Genomic DNA, 21,111 nt, shown 5'->3' on the forward strand with positions numbered 1-21,111 from the left:
TGATGCCAGTTGGTTGGTAAAACAAAACAACACCATGATTATCAGTAATCGTGGAACCTTGGTAGTGTTTGTTTATTTAAGAGGGTGGCTTTACATGAACTTGTTGACGTTAGACTTGAAAACGGTCATGTTATATTCTGCTGGGAAGCGGCCTCATGTGATTGTGTTCTATAGACGGGCAGTTCTATGAAATGTACGTTTAGTTTTAGGCATGGATAGATAGTAAGGGAAATTGTTGGCAGTTGTTGTAGCTAGCCGAGTGCCTGCTGCGAATGTTCTATATGGAGGTGGACCACAGATAGAGGCTCAGTTGAGCACCTGCTATGAAAGTAACGATAGAGCTGAGATAAACTCAGAACATCTCTTCTGTAAAAAAGAAAAAGTAGGATGGAGAAGAGGGTTTCGCTCACTAGATTTCAAAGCCCATATTGAAAAACCTGTTAAAGCAGGAAAGGCTACTTTTAGCAACTCCTCAGACGTGGCAACAATGCTCTATCTTAGGATGTATTTGGCTCTTATATATACAGCATAATCATGTTGACACACCGGTTCCTGACAGGTCACCAAAGTTAAGCAATGTTGAGCTTGATCAGTACTAAAATGGGTGACCATTTGGGAATTCCAGGTGCTGTATGTGCTCTCCGCTTATCTCGGCATTGTTTCTAGTCAGTCTTGGACCTGTCCTTGCCACTGGACCCAAGCCTCATGAGAGGCATGGTTGGTGATTGCACAACCATTGCCTCAATTACACGCGCATCTACCCTTACAAGGGTGTCCGTTGTCTCTTGAGATTGAATGGAAGCATCGGTTTGGCTCTTATACAATAGAGGATTGCATTAGAAGTGGGATTTTTATTTTTACATAGGCATAACCACTTATCAAGAGTCAGAGACCACTCGAGGATAAGGGTTACAGAGTGTACAGTAGAAATTGGACAATATAGTAATCGTTAGTAATGGAAATTTGTTAAATTTGTTAACAAGTGGAACGGCTCATCAAGAACTTTTTACGTTAGACTTGAAGACAACCATAGTGTAGTCAGCTGGAAAGCAGGAAAACGGAAGACAATTCCGCAGGCGTGCAGTTCTAAGAAAGAAGCTTTGATCATGGAATCTATGATTAGGTTTAGGTACAGATAAAGAGTGGGGGGAATTATTGATAGTGTTTTCAGCTAGATGAGTGTTTCTTGTGAAAGTTTGGCGAGGGGGGACCATAGATTGAAGCTCAGTCAAACACTTTCCATGAAAATAATAATAAAGCAGAGACAAACTCGCAACATCTCTTCTGTGAGATAGATGTTGCAGGGAAGAGAAAAGGACATCTCCTACGAGGCTACAAAGTCTATTTTGAACTCTATCAAGGCAGGACAAGTCCTTTCTAGCAGCTCCTGCCCAGATTTGGCAACAGTATTCCATCCTTGGACATACCTGCCTCTTAGATAGATAGAGAATTGCATCAGCAGTGAGATATCTATTGGATCGATAGAAGGATCCCACCATTTTTCCAGCGGCCTTGGCAATAGATTTGATGTACGTGTTCCATTTAAGATCAGGAGTAAAGGTCAAACCTAGAAGCTTGTCAAAACTTGAGGCCTCCTCAAGACGAGAGCCATTCATTTCAATTGATGCCTCATCTTGTTACAACACCGTGATAAGTGCTGATGGTGAAATTGAGTAGAAATTAATTATTTAAAAGGAAGGCTCAACAAGAACTTGTTTACACTGGACTTGAACATGACCATGTTATAGTCAGCTGGGGATCAGCTTTGCTGTATCGTGTTTTACAGATGAGCAGTTCTTTGGGAAAAGGTTTTGTTCATGGACTTTTCGTTTAGTTACAGACGCAGATAGAGATTAAGGGAAATTGCTGATAGTGGTTCTAGCTAAGCAAGTGTTTGTTGTGAAAGTTTTACAGGGAGGGCATAGAGTGAGGCTCAGTCGAGCACCTGTCATGAAAATACCGATAGATCAGAAATAGATTCGAAACGTCTGTTCTGTGTGAAAGAGATAGCAGGAAGGAGAAAAGGACACCGTCCACTAGATTTCGAAGGCGGTTTTATACCCTGTTTAAGCAGGAAAGTGTACTTTTAGCAGCTCCCTCTCAGATGCGACAACAGTACTGCATCTTGGGATGTACTTGGCTCTTATACAGGTAGAATATTGCATCGGAGTGAGATTACTCTAGCCTCATATTAAAAACTACCGTTTTCCACATGATTTTTGAGACTCATGTCTCCGAACTTGTAAGAAACCGCAAATTGATGGGCGTATTGTAGGAATATATTTGTTTTAGATTGCTGGTTATGATTGTTTTGTTTTGCATCCTTTATTCATTTTAAATGAATTAGATGATTATGGTTGGTATTCGTTTCCCTGATATCTTTCTAGTTAGAATTATTCTAGAAAAACAGTTGGTACTTATGGGAGGGACCATGCGATGAGTATTGCATCAGGAGCGAGATACATTCTGGAGCAGTAGAATGATCCAACCATTTTACCGGTGACATTAGCAACGGATTTAATGTAATGTGGGTCAGAAGTGTAAGTCAGTCCCAGAAGCTTTTAAAGGCTAATGTTTTATTTTTTTGTTTTTGTTTTTGTTTTTTTTTTTGCTTTTTTGTATTTTATTTTTTTTTTTGGCTTCGTTGTTTGTTTGTTTTTTTTGTTTGCCTGTTTGTTTGATTTTATTTTTGTTTTTTTTTGTTTGTTTTTATTTCTATCCGTTTTTGTTGATTTTTTGTTTGTTTCTATTTTTTATTTTATTTATTTATTATTTGTGTGTGTGTGTGTGTGTGTGTGTGTGTGTGTGTGTGTGTGTAAGCGCTTGTATATGTGTTTAACACGGCAGTTATCGGCTAATTTTAATTCACTCGTATTTCTGTTGATTTTATTTTTACTGGAAATAAGAAAATTGTTTTTTGTTTTCTTTTTCAACACATATAAAACGAACGTTAAAACCATGATGGATGCTGATATAAATATTTTTTTTTTTTAAACTTGTCTTCACTCGAAGGAATGAACGTTGCCACGACCACGACAACGATGATGATTATTTTTTTATATTTTTAATTTTATCATTTTTTTTTTTTTTCAATCAATAAAACGAACATGTTTTCCATAGAATTTTACATCTTTCTTCGTGTCTCCATTGCTGCATCATTTCGTATTTTGAGACGGGTTGTCTATAGAGAAGTACCGAAGTACCCAGCGTTTCTTTGCCAGCTGCCATTACATAAAGTACGGTGTCATATTACAGTTGCATCCAAACATTTCTATAAGAGGGAACTAGCAGTTCAGTCCGACTTTGCTCGGGCTCTATGTACTGTTCATAACTCTATGTGATTTTTTGGATTATTTACCTTTCATATACATACATATATATATATATATATATATATATATATATATATATATATATATATATATATATATATATATATATATATATAAGTTTACGCATAAATTTATATTTTTGTATATTAATTTATGTGATTAAATGAAGGAGTTATATATATATATATATATATATATATATATATATATATATATATATATATATATATATATATATTAAAAAGTTTGACTCATGTTCAGGTAACCTACATCTAAAATTTCAAGTGTTTAAACCCGAAATTGACGGAGGAGTTTGGTAGAGTTTTCAAAACTTTGAAGTTTGAACCCTATGACAGCCAAATTTCTGGCAGAAAACTGATTAAAACGATTTCTCCAAATCTCCAGTTTGACAGAGTAGTTTGGTAGGGAAGTGTACACACACACACACACACACACACAATTTCACTTTTACAGATATTTAGATTTTATTGTCACCTGTCTGTCATACTTTTGGTTTAAATTCTATTGCCATCGGTCTGTCAAGCTTAAGTTTGAAATTGTATTGTCGTTGGCCTGTCATGTTTATGGTTAAAATTTTATTGTCATTTATTTGTTATTAGTAAAGAGGCCAGACGTTGCTCGAGATTGAATGATGATCAACGAATGTTTCACACTCCCATATTTTTATTGTCATCTGTGAAATCGCCCATTTTTCAATCAAATTGATTGATTGCCTGCTTTAGTTGGGGACTCATCTTGGTGCACTCCTAGGAACGTTCACATGCCTCCCCACAGTGACTTAATATGCAATACATTGTAGTCTACATTGCACTGTAGAGAACCTACTGTTGGTTTTATAAAATTATTTTTATATATAATGCTTCAAATTAAAGTTTAAAATGCAAAAGTCAAGTATTATAGTTAAATTGTACTCTAGATAGAAACATTCAGTTCGAACGAGCCCCTGCCTACTGTTGATTTTATATGCCTGGAGTTTCTGCTTGTGCAGTGATAATGGCTTTAATTTAAGTTTAAAATGAAAAAGTCAAGTATCATAGTGCAATTGTGCTTTAAACAGAAACATTTATTTCGAACACACCCCTGTCATATCAAAGAACCTATTGTTGGTTTTATATGCTGGTTCTTTCTGCTTGTGTGGTAATAAAATTTCTAAAATGCACTTGTGATGTTAGGCTATATAAGATGTTAACTTTGGTCAAAATCGCATGCTTCTTCTTTCATCAGATATTTTTGATCATCGATGATCGATACTTATCAAAGACATTCCGATACTTCGATGAGATAGACAAAACCCAGCTGCATACAGGGATGCAATGTTGGAATCAGAGGTTTGGGTAAGGATCAGAGTTGGACTCGTAAATAACAATGCTATTAAGTTTAGTGTTTAGCTAAAGTGATGTTGACACCTATCTAAGAACACTGCCAGATACATAAAATATATTTGTGTCAAATTTCATAAAAATCGGCCCAATCATTTCGAAGTTCATAGGGAACACACACACACATACAGTATGGAGCAATGGTGAGTATATGCAATTCACAGAGGGCCATTATTGTTTTTTATTCTATTGTTGCTAATTTAGCCGGTTTAAATGATGGTCACAAACAGAGATTTAGTGAGTTAAACTAAAAATGTCGAAATTAAGTGGAAATAAGATTTATTTAAAATGATGATGTGTATTGACCATGGTTTTTATCTAAAGTAAAAGTGCTATTAAGTTTAATTCTGTTGAGTTTAGTGTTTATCTAAAGTAAAAATGCTATTGAGTTTAGTTTTTATCTAAAGTAAAAATTCTATTGAGTTTATTTTTTATCTAAAGTAAAAACTCTATTGAGTTTATTTTTTATCTAAAGTAAAAATTCTATTGAGTTTATTTTTTATCTAAAGTAAAAACTCTATTGAGTTTATTTTTTATCTAAAGTAAAAACTCTATTGAGTTTATTTTTTATCTAAAGTAAAAACTCTATTGAGTTTAGTTTTTATCTAAAGTAAAAATTCTATTGAGTTTATTTTTTATCTAAAGTAAAAACTCTATTGAGTTTATTTTTTATCTAAAGTAAAAATTCTATTGAGTTTATTTTTTATCTAAAGTAAAAACTCTATTGAGTTTATTTTTTATCTAAAGTAAAAACTCTATTGAGTTTATTTTTTATCTAAAGTAAAAATTCTATTGAGTTTAGTTTTTATCTAAAGTAAAAATTCTATTGAGTTTATTTTTTATCTAAAGTAAAAACTCTATTGAGTTTATTTTTTATCTAAAGTAAAAATTCTATTGAGTTTAGTTTTTATCTAAAGTAAAAACTCTATTGAGTTTATTTTTTATCTAAAGTAAAAACTCTATTGAGTTTATTTTTTATCTAAAGTAAAAACTCTATTGAGTTTATTTTTTATCTAAAGTAAAAATTCTATTGAGTTTATTTTTTATCTAAAGTAAAAACTCTATTGAGTTTATTTTTTATCTAAAGTAAAAACTCTATTGAGTTTATTTTTTATCTAAAGTAAAAATTCTATTGAGTTTAGTTTTTATCTAAAGTAAAAATTCTATTGAGTTTATTTTTTATCTAAAGTAAAAACTCTATTGAGTTTATTTTTTATCTAAAGTAAAAATTCTATTGAGTTTATTTTTTATCTAAAGTAAAAATTCTATTGAGTTTAGTGTTTATCTAAAATGAAAATACTGATTGCAGTATTTATTGAAAACAGCAACACTGGTGTCTTTGAAGTATAATCTAAAATTACAAATGTTATATAGTTTAATCTTTATCTAAACTACATACGTATGTATGCCCAGCTAAAAGTAAAAAACTACAAAACAAAGAACAAAGTTGTTATTTCATTGAGTTTAGTCATTATCTTAACTTGGAACACTGTTAAGGTTAGTGTTTATTATATAAAGGGCAGATGTCTCTGTCCAGCTAAAAGTTAAAAAAAAAACTACAAAACAAACCCCCACAAAGTTTGTATTATCTTGAATAATGTTGCCATGGATGAATAATATCTAAAATGTAAAACAAAATGATTTATATTTGGGGGTCATCTGGGTCAGCTTTCGTCACAGTAGGAGGCTGAGCGTTTTTCAATCATTTTTATTGTTTTTTTAGAAAAATGTGCCAACTCGTTCTCTCGAGGAATCTCTTATATATAAAGGCGAAATATGTGTGCGTTCATGTATCAACCTAGAGCGGAATGAGCTGCACGGAGGATAAAGAGGATTTGGAGAGGGAAGGAATATAGAAAGATAGAGAGACAAATAGATAAAGTTTGAGAGATAGGAGTTTTAATAGAAATTTGTTACATCCTTGCTTCGGGCAACACCGGATAGCCCTGTTAGTTCAAGATACTGATACTCAACTGAATTGTAGCATTTTTCTAATATCGTCTGCGATCATTATTCATAAAATTATCTTACTTTATTTTGAAACATTTTTACATTTTTATTTATATTTTAATTTTTAGTTATGACACTGATTTTTGCTGTGGACTTGTAGCTCTAGAGGTTTGTTCGACCTTGGTGAAGGTAATATGCTATTCAGATTGCTATTCTAATCCTTACTTCATTTGAAAAGCATGACTCTTCCTTCAAGATTAGTATACAATTTTAAAGTCCAGTCATGAACTGGGTGAAAAATAAAGTCGTTTACACATCCTCTCTGTCAGATTTGTAGAAACTTCAGACTTGATCAGCCAGTGTTGGTATCAATTTAAATAACACAGATGTTCAGCCAACCAAAATAAATGACCTGTTTCTCAACTGAGATTTTTCGTGACAAGATAGAAATAACAGAAAAGAAAAAAAAAACACTATGTCATAATCATAGCATATGATTAGTTTTCTGTGAAAAGAATAGCTTATGTTTTTAAGTCATTTCGAATGTTGTGCATAAATTTCTATATTTTCTTTTATTTTTTAGTTCAAATTTTTTTTTTACTTTTGTCCATTGTTTTTGTAACTTTTGCTGGGTATGTCCGACAGGGTCTGACTCCACTGGCAGCTACAGTCCCATATATGGAGGTGAGTTACAGTCCAATATATGAAGGTGATTCGTTGATTTATTCATACAATCGGATAGAACAGATTTGAAGTGACAGAATCAGTTGCAGTAAAAAACAGTACAATGTACTGTGTGCCTATGGAATTCTCTTCCTGCTCCCTGTTTTCCCAAACTCTTCAGCATACAGAAATTTAAATGCAATTTGAATAAATATACCACTGCTCATTTTCTCACCCAAGTTTGACTATATATATATATATGATCCCTATCACAGTAGCCCTTATACCTAAATGGCAATATGCTAAGTTTGGGATGAGCAAAAGCAAAAGAAATAAAAATCTTGCTAAATCCAAACTTGTGATTCTTCATACCCCTCACTTTATTGTCATGGTTAAGGATAATGGATCCACAGTTAAATTGATAAAGTATGGACTAAGATAGAATGGACGTCGTTGCCTTCTTCATGTTTGAACAAGTTTTATGGAGTTCTTGGAGAAAAGCAAATTGCACCTTTCTTTTGTCTACTTCTTATTCAAGAACTTTAAAACTTCCCAACAAATTTTGGTACTTCACAGTGTATTTCACAAATTCTTACAAGAGATGTAATAAATTCACTTCTTCTTCTTCTTCTTTTGCTTGGCATATCTTTGAAGCATATATTCATCCAACATTTTCCCACATTTTTTACGCAGTTCTTTGCATAGTTCGTTATATAGTTATTTTTAATATAATGGGCAATTCTCCACATTCCTGGCATCAGAATATTTCGAATAGAATTGGTAATTTTATCAGAATGAGGAATTTTTAATAGAATAAATAATTGTATCGGCATCAGTAATTTTAAATAGAATTGTTAATTGTATCGAAATCAGTAATTTTAAATAGAATCAGTAATTGTATCGGAATAGGTAATTTTTAATAGAATCAGTAATTGTATCGGAATCGGGAAAAAAATATTGGAATTTTCCCATCACTAGTTCATACTGAAAAAATGTTCTTGAAAATGAAAAAACTTGGACAGTATTTTATTCCATTATGTGGACAATGATTGATTTTTTTTTTGAGAACAATGAGATGCGGTGGAGGAAAAACAGGGAGTGAAAAACGTTTGAACATTTTTGAAAACGTGTAATGAAGAGATGGGTTTTCAATAATGGAAATATAGTTAAAAGAAAAAGAAGATCTACCCTACCACTAACCTTAAGTCTAGGGCATTGCCACTCGGGCTTAGGGTTAATGATAAAGTAAGTCCTTTTTGTTCTTAGTATTCTTTCAGAAATTAAGACCCCACACACACACACACACTTAAGCGACGTGCAGCCATTTTCTTTTCATGGCGCCGTAAAACAGCTTTGAACGAAATAAAAAATTTTAATAAAAAACTTAACAATGTCAGCAGTTTAAGAGTTCCTAAATAATTAAATTTGTAAATAATTACTACGTTTGGTATAAGTTATGTGCAGTTGTTTTGTTTTTTCTTTTAACGATTTCTCAACTGTATACTATTCTGTGCTTTTACCCAATCCCCTTTCAAAACATTTAATAGGATTCGAAATTTATGTCACAAAGATTTGTCATTGTGTTAAATTAATTGTACACAACGGATATCTCTGGTAAAAATGTCTGTGTGCAGAGTTAGTAGTGAAGCAAGTGTTGTACAATCACCAACCATACCTCTCCTAAACTGATATTGTTTAAGTCCACTTGTGAAAAGTCCAAGACAACTGGAAACAATGCTGGTGTAAGCAGAGAAAAACGAATGTTCAGAGTTAGCATTCTTCTTGTTCTTGATTTAAGAATGAGTGATCACTTATCAAAGCTAAAATGTGGTGGATAGATTGTCAGTTGAATGATGATGAATGTTAGGAAAAGTTTGAAAATAATGGATGGAAGTAATAAAATTTATTAAGTCATGAGTAGCTATGGAATGATCCAAATATTTCTCCCGGTTCCGATACAATTACCGATTCTGTTGCAAATTCTCGATCCCAATACAATTACTGATTCTGTTTCAAATGTCCAATTTCAATACAATTATTGATTTTGTTTTAAATTTTTGATTCCAATACAATTACTGATTTTATTTTAAATTTTTGATTTCAATACAATTACTGATTTTATTTTAAATTTTTGATTTCAATACAATTACTGATTTTATTTTAAATTTTTTATTTCAATACAATTACTGATTCTATTTTAAATTTTTGATTTCAATACAATTACTGATTCTATTTTAAATTTTTTATTTCAATACAATTACTGATTTTATTTAAAAAATTTTTATTTCAATACAATTACTGATTCTATTTTAAATTTTTTATTTCAATACAATTACTGATTCTATTTTTAATTTTTTATTTCAATACAATTACTGATTTTATTTTAAATTTTTTATTTCAATACAATAACTGATTCTATTTTAAATTTTGTGATTTCAATACAATTACTGATTCTATTTTAAATTTTTGATTTCAATACAATTACTGATTCTATTTTAAATTTTTGATTTCAATACAATTACTGATTCTATTTTTAATTTTTTATTTCAATACAATTACTGATTCTATTTTAAATTTTGATTTCAATACAATTACTGATTCTATTTTAAATTTTTGATTTCAATACAATTACTGATTCTATTTTAAATTTTTGATTTCAATACAATTACAGATTCTATTTTAAATTTTTGATTTCAATACAATTACTGATTCTATTTTAAATTTTTTATTTCAATACAATTACTGATTCTATTTTAAATTTTTGATTTCAATACAATTAGTGATTTTATTTTAAATTTTTGATACCAAAACAATCACTGAATCTATTTTAAATTTTTGATACCAAAGCAATTACTGATTCTATTTTAAATTTTTGATTTCAATACAATTACTGATTCTATTTTAAATTTTTGATTTCAATACAATTACTGATTCTATTTTAAATTTTTGATTTCAATACAATTACTGATTCTATTTTAAATTTTTTATTTTAATACAATTACTGATTCTGTTTTAAATTTTTGATTTCAATACAATTACTGATTTTATTTTAAATTTTTTATTCCAATACAATTACTGATTCTATTTTAAATTTTGATTTCAATACAACTACTGATTCTATTTTAAATTTTTGATTTCAATACAATTACTGATTCTATTTTAAATTTTTTATTCCAATACAATTACTGATTCTATTTTAAATTTTGATTTCAATACAATTACTGATTCTATTTAAAAAATTTTATTTCAATACAATTACTGATTTTATTTTAAATTTTTGATTTCAATACAATTACCGATTCTATTTAAAAAATTTTTATTTCAATACAATTACTGATTCTATTTTAAATTTTTGATACCAAAACAATCACTGATTCTATTTTAAATTTTTGATACCAAAACAATTACTGATTCTATTTTAAATTTTTGATTTCAATACAATTACTGATTTTATTTTAAATTTTTGATTTCAATACAATCACTGATTTTATTTTAAATTTTTGATTTCAATACAATTACTGGTTTTATTTTAAATTTTTGATTTCAATACAATTACTGATTCTATTTTAAATTTTTTATTTCAATACAATTACTGATTTTATTTTAAATTGTTGATTCCAATACAATTACTGATTCTATTTTAAATTTTTGATTTCAATACAATTACTGATTCTATTTTAAATTTTTGATTTCAATACAATTACTGATTCTATTTAAAAAATTTTATTTCAATACAATTACTGATTTTATTTAAAAATTTTTATTTCAATACAATTACTGATTCTATTTAAAAAAATTTTATTCCAATACAATTACTGATTCTATTTTAAATTTTTGATTCCAATTACTGATTTTATTTTAAATTTTTGATTTCAATACAATTACTGATTTTATTTTAAATTTTTGATTTCAATACAATTACTGATTCTGTTTCAAATTTTCTTTTTCAATACAATTACTGATTCTATTTTAAATTTTTGATTTCAATACAATTACTGATTCTATTTTTAATTTTTTATTTCAATACAATTACTGATTCTATTTTTAATTTTTTATTTCAATACAATTACTGATTCTATTTGAATTTTTTTATTTAAATACAATTACTGATTTTATTTTAAATTTTTTATTCCAATACAATTACTGATTCTATTTTAAATTTTTGATTTCAATACAATTACTGATTCTTTTTTTAATTTTTGATTTCAATACAATTACTGATTTTATTTAAAATTTTTGATTTTAATACAATTACTGATTCTATTTTAAATTTTTTATTTCAATACAATTACTGATTCTATTTTAAATTTTGATTTCAATACAATTACTGATTCTATTTTAAATTTTTGATTTCAATACAATTACTGATTTTATTTTAAATTTTTTATACCAATACAATTACTGATTCTATTTTAAATTTTGATTTCACTACAATTACTGATTCTACTTTTAATTTGATTCCAATACAATTACTGATTTTATTTTAAATTTTTGATACCAATACAATTACTGATTCTATTTTAAATTTTTTATTTCAATACAATTACTGATTCTACTTTAAATTTTGATTTCAATACAATTACTGATTCTATTTTAAATTTTTTATTCCAATACAACTACTGATTCTATTTTACGTTTTTTATTTCAATACAATTACTGATTCTACTTTAAATTTTTGATTTCAATACAATTACTGATTCTATTTTAAATTTTTTATTTCAATACAATTACCGATTCTATTTTAAATTCTTGGTTCTAATACAATTACTGATTCTGTTGTAAACTCACGATTCAGACACAATTTTTAATCCTGTTTTAAATCCACGATTCTGATACTATTACTGGTCCTTTTGTAAATTCCCAATTCTGATACAATTACTTATTCTGGTATTTATTCTTGATTCTGATACTAATATGGATTCGGTTGTAAATTCTCGTTTCCCATAAAATTACTAATTCTATTGTAATCAGCTAGAAAGGAATCCCATGCTACAAAGTTCCACAGCCAGGCATTTCGAGGAAAGAATCTTTGTTCATGGAATTTGCATTTAGATTAAGTATAGATGAAGAGTAGGGGGAATGTGATAGTTGTTTAATTAGAAAAATAACCGCTTGTTGTGAAAGTTTTTCAGGGAGAAGGAGTATAGGTTGAAGCTCGGTCGAGCACTTTTCATGAAAAGCGCGATAGAGCAGAGATAGACTCACAACGTCTCTTCTGTGAAAAAGGGGGTCGTAAGGAAGAGAAAAAACATCGTTTTATTTGCTTACTCCCACTTGAGATGTGTGTACAACTGTTTATCAAACCAGAACTTCAATCAGCATGTCTACATCACCTTGGCGGTTGCAACAATAAATATCTTTGCCTTAAATAAAGAATTAATCCAACATCGTTTTGCTGAAACTTATGTTGTAAGTTTATCGGTTTCATTTCTTTTACGCTTTTCCTTGGGTGTCAGGGTGTCAGTGAGGGATATTACTCGTGAAGATGAGGCGCGGTGGAGGGCAGCTGTTCAGCTGTTTAATTAGTTTATCCGTGTTGTTTTATCCCCACAACCCACCGGAACCTTGTCTTGAGCAGCTATTGGCATAAAACAGCAGCCACACACGTGTGTAAACCGCTAAACCATATGTGTGAGTAGTCGACACTGGCTAAATTCCTGGTAACTTCCAAGTTTGGCCGCTCTTCAATGGGGTCTATGGACATCACTCGTTTTTTGTTTTTTTTTGCGTTTTGTTTTCTGGTTTGCTTCAAACTAATCAGCAGTCCAACGACTGTGGTCAAGGAGAAACTTCCTCGGCTCAGTCAAACCCCTAAAAGCATTTCAGGAAGAGGCAAGGCTACAACTATGAGCCAGTCCTCCTGCTGATATGGAATCTCTTTTTCTAAGGCTCTCCTTTCCGGTTCAGAAGCATCCTGGTTCCAGTGGCAAACACTCAGTCTGAGAACAGGAATTGAACAATAAAAAGTTATGACCAGACAGGACTAGAAAACTGACCTATCAGCAAACATTGAGAGGATTATATGACACAATACTGCCTTGTCTATTATATAGCTCTTAAATGGGGTCTATGGACATCACTCGTTGTTTTTTCCTTTTTTTTTCTGGTTTGCTTCAAATTAACCAGCAGTCCAACGATTGCAGTCAAGGAGAAGCTTCCTCTGCTATGTCAAACCCCCTAATAGCATTCCAGGAAGGGACAAGACTACAACTATTAACCAGATGGCTAGATATCTATTAAAACCTTCATATTTATCTCTCCTTCTAAGGCTCTCGTTTCTGGTTTAGAAACATCCTGGTTCCAGTGGCAAACACGTGACGTCTGAGAACTGGAATGGGGGGTGTTCACAAGTTGTTATGACCAGATGGAATTACAAAACTGACCCAACCATTTGTGAATGTGGAGAGGAGGATAATACAACACAATACTGCCTTGTCTGCCTTCTACTGCCCAATCGGTGCAGCTTGAAAGATCTTCCAGAATACAACAATAATGCAAAGAACTGCATAAAAAAATGTTGGAAAATGTTGGATGACCACATGCTTCAAAGACATGCCAAGAAAAGGAAGAAGAAAAAGAAAACAAAGAAATAGAAGAAGAAGGTGACAAAGAAGAAGTCGAAGAAGAAGGTGGTGGTGGTGGTGGTGGTGGTGGTGGTGGTGGTGGTGGTGGTGGTGGTGGTATTTATTACATTTCCTGTAAGAATTTGTAAAATATACTGTGATAGACCAACATTTGTTGGGAAGTTTTAAAGTTCTTAAATAAGAAGTAGACAAAAGAAAGGTGCAATTTACTTTTCTCCAAGAATTTCATAAAACTTGTTCATACATGAAGAAGGCAACAACGTCCATTTTGTGCACTAACGAGGGACCATGCACTTGTTTTTTGTTTTTTTTCTTAGTACTTTATTCGTTATGTTGCATATGGAAGGGGGCAGATCCGAGTAATTAGAGAAATGAAGTAAATAATATTATAAATAAGGAAAAGGCTAGAATCGAACCCCATAATCAAAAGTTAAAAAGAATACATATTGCAATTTAAATACGATGACAGAAATGTGGAGAATTATCCATTATATTAGAAATAACTATACAACTAGCTAGGCCAGAGCAAGTAGAATCGAACATTCTGAATTAGGAAATGCCTTTGTTTTGCCAAAAACGTGTTGTAAGACATATGAATGTAAATCCATGTGAGAAAACATTCACATGATTGAGCATGTTCTGACGTCACAAAGAAAGATAGTTTACAATATATTCAGTCAAGTCAGTCAGGGAATCACTCAGAAGAGTTCAGTTGACTAAAAGTTGGGAGAGGTGAGTTAGCCAAAGCCCCTTTTGGAAGCGAACCAGAAAAAGAGACAAGATAATGTAAGTTTTGCATGGTGCTGAATTCAAATTTAAATATGTTCAGGTCTCGGGGAATTTGGGGGCTAAATGGGGGTGGGTGCGCAATGATGGACTTAGTGATTTCTTTTTTTGCATAGTGCAGAAATTAAATTTACATATCTTAAGACCTAAAACTGTACTTTTGTTCATTTTCACCAGAATTTGACGTCCCCTGGGGACTTTGGGGGCTAGCCATTTTTTTATGCCTTGTTCATTGTGCACTCACGGGGACCATACATGCTTCACTTGTTTGTTTTCTTAGTACTTTATTCGTTATGTTGTATATGGAAGAGGCAGATCCTGGTAATTAGAGAAATGAAGTAAATAATATTGTAAATAAGGAAAAGGCTAGAATCGAACCCCATAATTAAAAGTTAAAAAGAATACATATTGCAATTTAGATACGATGCCAGGAATGTGATTCTATTTAAAATTACTGATTCTGATACAATTACAAATTCAGTTTAAAATGATCGATTCTGATACAATTAACAATTCTATTAAAAATTCCTGATTCCGATACAATTACTGATTCTATTAAAAATTCCTAATTCCAATACAATTACTTTATTCCATTTAAAATTACTGATTCCGATACAATTACCAATTCAGTTTAAAATTATCGATTCTGATACAATTAACAATTCTATTAAAAATTCCTGATTCCGATACAATTACTGATTCTATTAAAAATTCTTAATTCCAATACAATTACTTTATTCTATTTAAAATTCATGATTCTGATACAATTACCTATTCCATCCCAAATTCCTGATTCTGATACAATTACTGATTCTATTTAAAGTTACTGATTCTGATACAATTACCAATTTTATTCAAAATTCCTGACTCCGATAAAATTACCAATTCTATTCAAAATTCTTGATTACAATACAATTACTTTATTCTATTTAAAATTACCGATTCCGATACAATTATCAATTCCATTCCAAATTCCTGAGTCAGATACAATTACCAATTCTATTAAAAATTTCTGATTCCAGCACTATTACTTATTCTATTTCAAATTACCGATTCTGAAACAATTACCAATTCTATTTAAAATTACCAATTCAGAGACTATTACCAATTCTATTTAAAATTACTGATTCCGATACAATTATTAATTCTATCTAAAATTCCTGATTCCGATGCAATTACTGATTTTATTTAAAATTACCGATTCCGATACTATTACCGATTCTATTAAAAATTCCTGATTCCGATAAAATTAAAAATTTTGTTAAAAATTCCTTATTCTAATACAATACTGATTCTATTCAAATTACCGATTCTGATACAATTATCAATTCTATTTAAAATTCCCGATTCCAATACAATTACCGATTCTATTTAAATTTTCTTATTCCAATGAAATTACCTATTCTATTTATAATTCCCGATACTATTTACAATACTTGATTGCAATAAAATTGCCAATTCTATTTATAATTCCCGATTCCGATACAATTACTGATTCTATTTAAAACTACTTATTCCGATACAATTACTAATTCTATTCAAAATTCCTGATTCCAATAAAATTACCGATTCTATTCAAAATGCCTGACTCCTATACAATTACCAATTTTATTTGAAATTCCTGATTTCAATACAATTACCAATTCTATTAAAAATTCCTGATTCCAATGAAATTATCGATTCTCTTCTAAATTTCCGATTCAGATACAATTACTGATTCTATTTTAAATTACAGATTCAAATACAATTTCTGTATCTATTTAAAATTTTTGATTCCAATGAAATTACTGATTCTGTTTAAATTTTTTTATTCTGATGCAAGTCTTGATTCTATTTAAAATTTGTGATTCCGATATAATTACTGATTCTATTTACAATTTCTGATTCCGATACAATTACCAATTGTATTTAAAATTCCCGATTTTTAGACAATTACCAATTCTATTTAAAATTTCTGATTCTGATACAATTACCAATTCTATTTACAATACCTGATTTCGATACAATTACCAATTCCAACTCTTTTAAAATATTTCTTTATTAACCTATAAATTTGTTTTATTTTTAGGGGAGGTTATTTTATTATTATTTTTTTACATTTTCACCCCAAACAAGGCACATTGCCATTGTGGTGTAGGGGGCTACTATCAGGGGCAACACCTACTGGGGCACTATGTTGGGATTTGGGCAGCAAGATGTCGGTTCACGTTACACTTGGACTTCTGCATGTCAGTACAGTTGGGGAAGCAGAGACCTGGAATGGAATTCCAGAGTTTAGCGGTTCTGGGGAAGAAACTACTGGAGTAGAAAGATCTTCTACATCTAGGGATCTCTACTGTGTGGGGTGGGATTTAGCTACTTGCCGGGTTTGTCGAGGGTGTCTACATCGTGGGGGCACAAGTGTCTGCAGTTCGTCAGAGCATTCATTATTAAGATAGTTGTAGAACAGGCAGAGGGATGCAACGTTTCGTCGATGGGACAGAGGCTGAAGCTTAGATGCCAGTTCAGGGCATATCAGATTGGCGACTCTCTTTTGAACCTTGTCTAGGAGTGAGAGACTAGCAGCAGATGCACCAGCCCAAATGTGACAGCAATACTCCATTATTTTAAATACCTGTGTAATATGGGTATATATTTTTTGGAAATATAAGAATACACGATTGAGTAGGAAGGAGTTATAGATTTTAGTTTTGCTAGTAGTATTAAGAACATAAATGAATATAACTTTGTCATTAGTACTAATCATGGAAAATTAAGTCTGAAACAAAAACAGAAAAAAGAGAACTGGAAGAATCGTTTTATCATCGGAAAATTGGTACAAATTTTTTTTAAATCCGATATCGATTCCGATGCCCGCAAAAGTTCTGATTTTTCCAATTCCCGACTCCGATTAATTGTCCCAACCCTGATTAAAATACTAGGTACGGGCAAAAATGGGTGGGCAAAAATAGGGGGACCTAGTTTTGAAAGCCGATTTATCATAATTGTTTTGTAGGTTTCTGACTACTTTTTGATTGCATTTGAAAGATTAGAGACTAAAGTTAATTTCCTAAAGGAAAAAAATATTTGTACACGTGAAAAAAAAAAAAGTCATGAAATATGTTTTCACGGCGAGCTACCCAATTCAGCTAAATTTTGAAGTTAAATAAATTCATTGTAAAAAATAAATATTAGTTTTCTGGGTCTATTTCAAATATAATTAGTAGAGTTAAGTCCTAAGATATTGAATCAAATAAATAAAAAATCAGGTAAATATCCAGATACGCTACTACAGAACACCGACCACTCTTATTTGTTTTTTTATAGGTAATTGAGGTCGCTGACAACGAATCTGATAGTCAAACTTGGGGCAAATTTACCGTTTGCATGGTATTTACCCCTGAACCCACGAACTACTTTCCACCATTTTGCAGCTTCCGTTTATGCAATGCTACGCGCATGCACGCTGTAGCATAAACGACGGCTTCACCAAGCAAACTACGTTGGGAGGAGGGGATTTTTTTTTTTTTTTCCAGGATATAGAATTTTCTAATTTTCAAAAATACATTATAGCACTTTTTGGGTGGAAAATTTAAAATTAGCTGAAAAAGAAATAAAACAAGAAAAGGAAAGCACTCCAAGTTGGAGTAGGGGGGGGGTAATTTATTTGTGTTTTTTTTTTTTTTTTACCTGGAACATAGAATTTTCAAATTTTCAAAAAGTAACGCACCGACATTTACCAAATAGAACACCATTTAACATTTTCCGAAGATTTTACTGTGTACATTGGGGGCGCGAGCGGGGGGGGGGGCGGATGTGATGTTGGGGCGCGCGCAAAAGCAAAAGCACCTATTAAGCCACAAGTTCTATAATTGAATCCCCCTCCCGCAAAAAAAGAATGAAAAACAAAGATGTTTGGTGCTTATGTTTTTGTAAACCACATTAAAAACTACGTGAGACAAAAAACAAAAAAAAAGTCCCAATTTTTTGTACTTTTCTTTAACTGTAAGTCATTAAAAAAATGTCAGTCCGTAATTTTTTGATTGGTACGCCATGTGAGAAGGCAGTTTGCTAGATGAAGCAAGCCATCGTTCATGCTGCAGCGCACGCGCGTAGCATAAACGGAAGCTGCAAATGGTGGAAAGTTATTCGTGGGTTCTGGGGTTAATACCATGCAAACGGTAAATTTGCCCCAAGTTTGACTATCAGATTCGTTGTCAGCGACCTCAATTACCTATAAAAAAACAAATTAGAGTGGTTGGTGTTCTGTAGTAGCGTATCTGGATATTTACCAAAAATCAGCTTGTTTGTGCAAAAAAAAAAACTTACTTAGCCCTCAAAAAGCAAGTAATTTACCGTTCGCCAAAAACGCAACAAACTAAAAAAATGTAAACATGATTATAAAGAGGCCCAAAATTTCAGCCAATCGAAACGCTGTTTCAAAATGATAGTAAAAGGAGGTAGGGGTGTCAGATTTCTTCCGCCACCCCCCCAAACGTGCATCCATACATTCCCATTCTGAACGTTTGTATCAATTTTTATCATTATTAATTTAATTATTTTTTATGTTCCTGCTTTTTACATTAATTCTTTTTTTAATTATTGTTTGAGATTATATAAAAATTATGCTACGCCGAAAGTTTCACGTTCTTGTGAGCAAGGAAATTATTAAAATCTTGCATATAAAAATCATGCGAAATCTGTAATTAAAAAAAAAAAAGCAGAAATATTTTTGCCATTATAATTTTTGTCTGTGTGTGAAAATATTAAATAATCAATGCTTAATTCAATTGTGATATCGGTAGTTCGAGAAATTCATTTTTCTTTGAGTTACATCGAATTCATTAATACGGACCTTATGGGCTTTTTTGTAATGTTCCTGTAAAAATATTTTTTTATTGTTACAAATTACGATGCTTTATTTATATATATCCTTGCGTTTCTTATTTACTACTGAAAACATAACTTTAATAAATGTATTTTTTGTTTAAACAAAATAATACATGTCCACTAAGATTTAAATAAAAAAAATTAGTTCATTATATTCCGCGATCATTATTTGAAAAATACTAAAAATTTGATTAAAATTGGTGAATTTCCTGATTTTTGGTGAGTTTTTAAGTAAAGGGAGGGGTCAAAATGTTTATACATTTTGAGCATCGGCATACATTTTGCCCGTACCTATAAAATACAAACAAAACTGAAACAAGACATCAATTCTTGTCCTGATAATGAAACAAAATGCATTTGAATAATTTTTTTTTTCAGTTCCATAAACATTTTTTTTGTTCTGAACTTGTCATGTACCGATAAGATACCCTGACGATCGATCCTTTCATAATTGACGATGATTGCGGCTCAATTTTCCAAATTGGAATCTAACAAAGACCCTCGATAGCACCAGGCGTGATTGTTCTCAAGTCTTAATTTTACAATTTTTATAATTTTATTCGACCAACGATACGATGCCTCCGTTCAGTCTCAAAAGACAAAGAATACCCCCTGTAGGGGCAGCTGCGTATGTAATTTTGAGGCAAAGGTTGCATAATCACCAATCACACCTCTTCTGATTCAGCACTGCTTGAGTCCAGTGGCAAGGGGAAGTCCAGGACGACTGGAAACAATGCTGAGATAAGCAGAGAACACATACAGCACCTGGAAGTCCCAAATAGTCACCCATTTAGTAGTGAACAGGTTTGACGTTGCTTAACTTTGGTGATCTATGTGATTATGCCGTATTTTATTCACCGTTTAACATACTCTGTTTGAAACAGGAAGCCACCACTACAACTTATATCTCAAGATGTATATCTTGCACATATCCTTCTTCACTGTCTGTCCCAAACGAAGAGCATTTTTCTTTATCGGGGTTTGACTGTCTTAAGAACATAATTCTCACCCACCCCAAGTATTTCCGTTTTGTTCGTTTTTTAATTTTCTCGGCTTCAGTGTTATTCTTACTTACCTCTATATCGACCCTACTACTATCTACAAGATCTAAAAGTGTCCCAGTTTCGTGACTGTATTGCCTGGCTTCATTATCCAACATTCTGAAATTGCATTGCCTCCCCCTGATGTGCGCTCTTCAAACTGAAACCAATAATAATAATAAAAAACTTATCCCGTGACAGTAATGCCCAAATGCCGAAAACTTTGTACGAAATAAAATAAAATCTTGAAAAAAACAAAAACAAAAAAAAACTTCGCAACAGTTTCAGCATCTTAAAAATATACAGGTCGGTATATAATTAAATTCTACTGCTTTGGTAATAGTCAATTGTTGTTTTTGTTTATGATTTCTTGACTGTTAACTATTTTGCACTTTTGCTGGAGATTTATTTTATGTCAACAAGCTTGTATACAGGTTGGGATCGGTTTCTGATCATGGCTGACTGATTTTCTGAGAAAAGAAATTTA

General features: G+C 31.2%; 1 pseudogene; it reads left to right on the forward strand.

Moving 5' to 3' along the window:
- The first annotated feature begins 519 nt into the window (after positions 1-519).
- On the forward strand, positions 520-637 carry LOC145263312 (5S ribosomal RNA; annotated as a pseudogene).
- Positions 638-21,111: the final 20,474 nt, after the last annotated feature.

Source organism: Euprymna scolopes, chromosome 38, assembly GCF_053919585.1.
Source record: "Euprymna scolopes isolate OS-2025 chromosome 38, ASM5391958v1, whole genome shotgun sequence".
NCBI classification, from domain to species: domain Eukaryota; kingdom Metazoa; phylum Mollusca; class Cephalopoda; order Sepiida; family Sepiolidae; genus Euprymna; species Euprymna scolopes.